Below are 7,863 nucleotides of genomic sequence, written 5' to 3'. Positions count from 1 at the left end.
CTTGGAGCAGGGTGAGATTGTTGGGGGATGAGAGAAGCACAATAGGAGGTGTAACCACAGAATCACAGAATCTTCTGACTTGGAAGGGACACACAAGGACCATGCACACAATGGTTGAACATGTACTGAGACTGCTGATGTGTAACTCTGAGTCAGTCTGTCTCCTGGGATCCCCCTGAAATGCCTCAGCTATGGACAGCAGCAGGATCACCTTTTCTGGGCCCCTCAGGGTTGTTGTGACCTGCCCTTTCCCACCTGCAAAGAGAACATGCCCCAGGCAGTGCCCTGCAGACAGGCAGGTTTCTGTAGGGTTGGGGTGAGTGCACAGAGGGTGGGATGGGACTGGGAGTGCTGAGAGGGAAAAGGCACCTGCCAGGAGGAAAATGTCCAGGCAGCAGGGATATGATCAGGGAATGAAGGGGAGCTAAAAGGAGAAATGCTGTGGGAAGGAGGGCACTGTTGGTGTCTGTGAGGTGGCACAGCTGGGTCAGGGTAACACTGTCCTCAGTGCCTGCTGTCTCTGCCCTGGTGTCTCAGAGAGAGAACCACAATATTTTCCTTTGTTTCTCTACAATTCTTATCTTGTTCTTATTGTCTTGTTCTCTCAGTGAGGCTCTGGGATTTGCAGCACCTGAGTCAGGCACTGCCCTTGTGATTCCTGTCATGCAGGTGTGTCCTTGGAATGGAATGTTCAACCTTTTCCTCTACACTCTTGGCTGCAGGCAAATCAGTGTGTGTGACAGGGGAATGAGCTGACTCTCCCTTAATGAGCCACCATCCCCAGGGCACTCAGGGGTCTCCTTGTCCTGTCCTTCCAAGCACTGAGCCGCCCTCCTGCATGCAAATCTCTCCTATAGCACACTGGTGTTACCTGAATGCCCCATGGAGAAGCACAGAGATGTTACAACTGAGGAAATGCTGTTGGGTTTGTCAAATGAACTCTGTGTGTCTTTGGCAGAAGTCAGTCTTCATCAGAGACCTTCAGAAAGACTGAGACATTTAGTGATCCCTCTGCTCTCAGCACATTCTGGTTTCTTCTCAGGGTACATGAAAAGTGATTGTCCTCTGATCCCCAAAGGTGCAACCACAGGGCAATGGGGAAGAAGACTGTCCAGTTCTTTACCTTGCCCTGAGCCACAGGAATCCCTTTGCCTCCCACACCTCTCAGTGGCTCAGTCCGAGTGCAGCAGAAAGGCTGGGAATTTCTGACCTCAGAGAACCAGGCATGGAATGTGGGTAGGAAAAACAGTCCTTTAAAATTGGAAGTGCAGATGCCAACAAGCCTTTCTGCCTTAGGAGTGATTGCATTGAAAAATGCTGACTGTTCAAGCCAGTCCTTCTGCCACATGAACACAAACCCACTGTAGTGGGGCAGAGATGGCTCCTCCAGGCCCAACAGACACAGGCCTGACAGCTCATGGCACACCCAGACAGTGCAAGGGGAGCTCAAATCAGAAACCTGGATGAAGGATTTTCCCAGAGAAGGAACAAGGGTAGATGAGTCAAAGTGAGACAGTCTACGGGAAATAGCACCATTTTAGTTCAAAGCAGCCTGTCCTGACTTGTCCCTGTCTTTTCTACATGAACAGGTCCCCATACCCAGAGGCAGCAAATGTCCAACAGCAGCTCCATCAGCCACTTCCTCCTCCTGCCATTGGCAGACACGCGGCAGCTGCAGCTCCTGCTCTTGTGGCTCTTCCTGGGCATCTTCCTGGCTGCCCTCCTGGGCAACGGCCTCATCATCAGCGCCGTAGCCTCTGACCACCACCTGCACACCCCCATGCACTTCTTCCTGCTCAACCTGTCCCTCACAGACCTGGGCTCCATCTGCACCACTGTCCCCAAGGCCATGCACAATTCCCTCTGGAACACCAGGGACATCTCTTACGCAGGATGTGCTGCTCAAATTTTTCTGGTTATCTTCTTCTTGGCAACAGAATTCTCTCTCCTCACCATCATGTGCTACGACCGCTACGTTGCCATCTGCAAACCCCTGCACTACGGGACCCTCCTGGGCAGCAGAGCTTGTGCCCACATGGCAGCAGCTGCCTGGGCCAGTGCCTGTCTCTATGCTCTGCTGCACACAGTCAATACATTTTCCCTGCCCCTGTGCCAGGGCAATGCCCTGGGCCAGTTCTTCTGTGAAATCCCCCACATCCTCAAGCTCTCCTGCTCACACTCCTACCTCAGGGAACTTGGTCTCATTGCTGTTAGTTGTTTTCTATTATTGGGATGTTTCATTTTCATTGTTTTCTCCTATGTGCAGATCTTCAGGGCTGTGCTGAGGATCCCCTCTGAGCAGGGACGGCACAAAACCTTTTCCATGTGCCTCCCTCACCTGGCTGTGGTCTCCCTGTTTCTCAGCACTGTCTTCTTGGCCTATTTGAAGCCTCCTTCTATCTTTTCCCCATCCCTGGACCTGGTGGTGTCAGTTCTGTACACAATGGTGTCTCCAACACTCAACCCCCTCATCTACAGCCTGAGGAACCAGGAGCTCAAGGATGCTGTGAGGAAAATGATTGTTGTGAGATTGCTTGCAAAAAGTTAATTTCTGAGCAGTCCAAACTGCTTCAGCTCCATGAGAATCACGCTGATACTTCAGCCTGCAAGGACACACACCTGCTGTTTGTCCGGTAGGCGACGGTCACTCCTTGCAAGTGTTTTCATGAGAACGTCTCAACTGCCTTCCTGATCTCTGGACATGGACCTCAAAACATCGGGAGGAGATAATACAAACACTGGACTTGTGAGAGATGGGCTTTTAACCAATTAGAAGTTCTAGGGTGTTGGGGTGAGACCTTTTCAGCCAATAAGATGCACCTCTAACCCCATATAAACCGTGTGCTGTGTGAAATAAAATGTCTTTACTTTGAATCTCAGAGATTCGTGCTGTGAAGTCCTTTCTCTCTGCGAAATTTTGTTTACTTTAAAGGATGACTGGATGCTTTTCAGCTGCCAAAACCTCCCTGCTTTGCTCTGTCAATGGCTTATAGTGTATGTCATGAGAGACCAAGTCTGTCCTCATTTATAACTGTTTTTTCCTCTTCTGATGTTACTGTTTTCAATGAAATGTCCTTATTAAATTCATTTTTCTACTTAGACACCCATTTCTGTCACCAAGCCCAAGGACTGCCCTGGGCATCCTACCAGAGGGGCCATTCCCCACCCTGGTTGCCCTTGCCCTGGGCTGGGGCTGCACAGGGGGCTGTGGCACCATCTGATGGGCAGTGGGACACAAAGGGGCCATGGAGCCACTGCCAGGAGGTGACAGCAAGGCCAGGCATAAACAAGGAATTTCTGTCTCCAGTAAAGCTGCACCCTGACCTTTGGGAGTCCTGTCACCCACAGTCATCATTTCCTTCTTGTCCCAGACACCTTTATGGCCATGACATACTGCACCACTTCTGTATTCTTGCTCCAGTGCTGGAACTCTCCTGCAGTGACACCATGTCACTGCTGCTCTTTGTGTTCCAAGCCTGATTTTCTGATCCAGCCCTCCCCTTCCTGATCACACTGGCAACCTGTGTGTGCTTCAGAGCTGCCATCCTGGGGCAGCTCCTGCCCAGCACAGGCAGCCACAAGGTCTCTCCACCTGCCCCTCTCACCTCAACAGTGCCACTGTTTTCTGCAGCACCCTCAGCCTTGCCCAGCACAGCCCTCCTGAGAGAGTCTGACACAGCCCTTGTTCTACATCATCCTCAGCACCTGCTCACCCCTCTCACCTACAGCCTGATGGCCAGAAACATTCCGGGCAGGGAGGCACCAGGGAAAGTGCTCTGGGCAGCCATGGAGTGCACAGAGGGTGGTGTTCCTGTAGGAAGAAATCCCTGCTGCCTCCCTTATGAATGGCCCCAAGGAGCTGGACAGGCCTGTGTTGTGTTGTGGGCACTAAACTGGAACTGTGGGATATGGAAAAGGCCTTTGGTTTCAGGGATATTGAGGAGGGTGGGCAGTGTCATTGTGAGTCCTCTCTCAAACACCTTGGGAAGGCCAGAGCCATCATAGAGATTCCTGGGGACTTGGGAAAAGCAGAGATGGAACCAGTTTGCAAACAGGGCATGGAGGAGGACTGAGAGAGTTCCAGACTGGTCAGGCTCAGCAGAGAAGGGGATATGGGAAGTCCTCTGCAGCCATCTCCAGGTTTTGGAAGGACAAGGAAGGGATGGCAGAACCCATGTGGGATGGAAAAAAGGGGGTGTTGTGTGCCAAGACTTTAGCAAGAGCTTTGACATGCTCTTCTATGGTGTCCTTATGGCCAGATTGGTGAGAGCTGGAGTGAAGAAGTGGAACCTGTGGTGGGTGGGAATTTGGCTGAACAAAGAGTGTCAAATAAAATCAACAGAAAAAATTCCACTTGGCAGAAACATCCTGGTGAGATATCCCAGTGATCAGCCCTTCAATACCACTGTAGAACATCTTTATTATCTCTCTATACAATGGGACTAAATGCTTTTTCAAGTCCTTTGTGGTTGATGCCACCTTTTAGGGAGGCCTTGAGCAACCTGTCTGGGCTTAAAGACAAATATTGTGATGGAAAATCCTATTAAATTAATTCACTCCCCTTTTATTCCCCACCAGTACAGAGAGACAAAACAAGAAGAGGTATTAAGTGAAAAAAGTAGCAGTTTAGTGAGAAGAAATACAGCAGCAAAGACAACAATATCAAGAGTTCAAAGCAACAAGAGAGAGAGAAATCACTTTGTCTCTCTGCCCTCAACTCCCTTTTATGTATAGATGGTTATCAACATGTGCTTCCCATTCCCCTTTTCCCCTGAGGGAACAAGATTAAAAAATAAAACCATGGGAGAGAGGGGGCAAAGCAAAATCTGGAAAGTATCTCATCCAAGACAAGTTCTGCTGCCAAAGCAAACGCTGACTCCAGAGGTGCCCAAGGAGCAGCCACGACTCCGGTCCATGTGGCAGTGGGGGGGAGGCAGCGGGTCTGCTGATCCCTTGGAGTTCTAGGATCACACTGGCCCCTTGGCTCCTGAGGTTCTGAAATGCCTCAGGGTTCCTTTGGTTCCACGAGGACTCACATGTCACAATGGCCCCTTGATTCCATGGGATATCTCACTGTCCCCATACTCCTTTGGTTCAATGAGCCCCTGCAGTGTCACAATGGACCGTTGATGTCATGAGGTTCCACTGTGTCCCAGGGTTCATTTTGTTCCATGAGACTGTGCAGGGGCACAGTGGCCCCTTGAGTCCATAAAGTTCCTCACTGTCAGAATGGCCCCTTGATTCCATGAGGTTACTCCATGTCACAGGGCCCCTTGTGTTCCCTGAGGCCCTGAATGTCCAATGGCCTCTTGGTCCCATGCTTTTCCACAGTGTTCCTGGGTTCCTTTGGTTCCATGAAGTCCTGCACTGTCACAGTGGCCCCTTGTTTCCATGAGGCTCCACAGTGTCCCTATGCCATCTTGAGTTATGAGGCTGAACAGTGTCCCCAGGTTCCTCTGGCTCCATCAGGTCCTGTGGTGTCACAACTGCCCCTTGATCTGAAAAGGCTCCTCAGTGTCCCAGGGTCACTTTATTTCCATGACACTCAGCAGTGACAAAATGACCCCTTGATTCCATGAGGTTCTGAAACATTTCAGGGTTATTTTTGTCCATGAGGCCCCGCATGTCACAATGGCCCCTTGATTCCATGAGCTCCTGCAGTGCCCCAGGGTCCCTTTGGCTTCATAAGGCCCTGCAAGTGTGACAATGGCCCCTTGATTCCATGAGGTTGCAGTGCCATCACAAAGCTGAGACCATCCACTTGGAAGTTCTGGGGAGATTGGGAGGAACTGGGACAGTTGGGGAAGGAAAGAGGAGCTTGGACAAAAGAGAGGAAACATTTTGATGATTTCCAAACAGGTTCAGGTCATGCTGAGAGTGCTGAAACACTGACTGTGCAAACACCTCTGATAGACCTTTACCCGATTTCCAACCTCAAGCCCCAACCCAAAAGTGCTGCCTCTCCCAGTGAAAGGATCCACTGCTCTGATGCCAACCTCAATCTGACCTCGAAGGAAAAGCCCAAAGACAGAACTCCAGACTCTTATTTAGACTCTAATGCCCCAATCCCAAACCTGCATTCTTAGTATGAAACCCAAGCTTTAATCCTAAACAGGACCAAAAAGCTCCTCTCCTAAACATGACTCCAACCCTGTCAGCACAACACCAAACCTCCCTAAACTTCTACCTAATCCTGACACGAACCTCTAAACACCAACCCCTGACAATTAACGACCCCCACACAGCCCTTGGGAGCTGGGCAGGGACCTTGAGGGCCCAGAGCAGGCACAAGGTGTTGGGAGAGGAATGTGAGGTGACCTGCACCTGATCAGCTTGTGGGACACAAGGAGCAGATGGGTGGCAATGCTGTGAGGAGTCAGCTGTGCCTCAGCATCTCCAGGGGGCCTGTGGCTGGGAAGGGGCTGCCAGGTGCCATCTGTCACCTCCCTGCCAGGCAGCAGCAGCCTTGGGCACCCAGAGGCAGCTGAGCCCCCTGTGCACACACACTGAGAGCTGCCCCAGCTGAGAGTCCCTCTCAGGGGCCCTGAGGAGCTCTGGGCTCTGGCAATACAAACCTCATGGAGTTTTGGAAGGGAAAGAGGCCAGTCCTGCCCTGGGGGCACAATGACCCAGAGCTGAGGACAGGGACATGAACAGCTCTGGAGTGACCCTGAGGAGAAGGCCCTGGGCTCTGTGAGGGATGTCCTGAGGCACAGGGGCTCGGGATGAAAGTTAATAAGGACAACAGGATGTGGGGCTGACTTGGGGGGAGTGTGGCCACCCAGACAGGGAAGTTGTCACCCCTCTGGACTCAGCCCTGGGGTAACACTTCTGGACTGGTCTGTCTGTCTATGAGGCTCATCTTGGGGAGGAATGAAGAAGAACTGGAGTTGGGCCAGAGGAGATCAGGCAGGATGGAGATGTTCTTGGTGGTGGAATGAGAAAGAAAGCCACATAGTCAGATTTGGAATGTTCAGAGTGGAGGTGAGGAGACAGAAATATCCCTCAAAGGGGAGCCTTGTGGTGCAAGAGGTCACGCAGAGAGAGTCTGGACCATGCCATGGCTTTGTGTTCCAGGGAACAGCCAGTGATGGGTGCACAGACATCAGTGATGGTTGCACAGACATCAGTGAGGGCACAGAAACTCTGCTGGGAGGGCTCGGAGGCAAAGCAGGATGGGTGTGTGCAGCCTGCAAGGCCAGAGGAGCAGCAGGGACAGGGCAGGACAGGCTGCAGGAGAGATGGCCAAGGGCTCTGGCAGGGCTGGAAGGCACAAAGGCACCCAGGGCTTTGTCCCCAGCACTCTGACAGGTACCTCTGCCACTGAGGCCACCACAAGGAACTTTCCTTTGAGGGTCTGCACCTTGTTTCTCCCTAACCCCTCCCTTTGGAGACTGGGAGGGGTTGCAGAAATTTTGACATTTGTCATTTCACACCCTCACCCCCTCCTGCCCCACAAACAGCCCTGAGCCACCAGTGAGGGACAGGACCTGTTGGCCCAGGGCCTGAGACTCAGGCCTTGGCCTTTGTGCTTCCTCAAAGAAACCCAGGGTTTTCTCAGCTTTCCAGGTGCCTGCACAGAGCCTTTGTCTCCCTGCAATCAGGGCCTCCAAGGATCTGCTCTAACGAGTCCCTGGGGAGGCTTTGTCAGTGCCTGCCCTCAGTGGGGCCCATTGATGCTTCAGGAGACTTGGAGTTTGGCTTCTGACTTCTTGAGAGCTTCTTCATTGTTTTATTAGTTCCTGAGGACCATGAACTCATCTCCAAATACACAGTAGGGCTCATTAAAGCACAGAAAAATCAATTTCTTTCTCTTCCTGTAATTGACTTCAAGACTTCAAGAATTGTATTATTTAGAGTTTA

At 51.6% G+C, this 7,863-nt stretch overlaps 1 pseudogene; it reads left to right on the top strand.

Annotated features, from left to right (window-relative positions):
- Positions 1–1,581: 1,581 nt before the first annotated feature.
- LOC139684114 (olfactory receptor 14A16-like) lies at positions 1,582–2,548 on the top strand (annotated as a pseudogene).
- Positions 2,549–7,863: the final 5,315 nt, after the last annotated feature.

Source organism: Pithys albifrons, chromosome 31 (assembly GCF_047495875.1).
Source record: "Pithys albifrons albifrons isolate INPA30051 chromosome 31, PitAlb_v1, whole genome shotgun sequence".
Lineage (NCBI taxonomy): Eukaryota > Metazoa > Chordata > Aves > Passeriformes > Thamnophilidae > Pithys > Pithys albifrons.
Note: the sequence above shows the minus strand (reverse complement) of the source record. Positions and strands in the feature narration are given on the sequence as shown.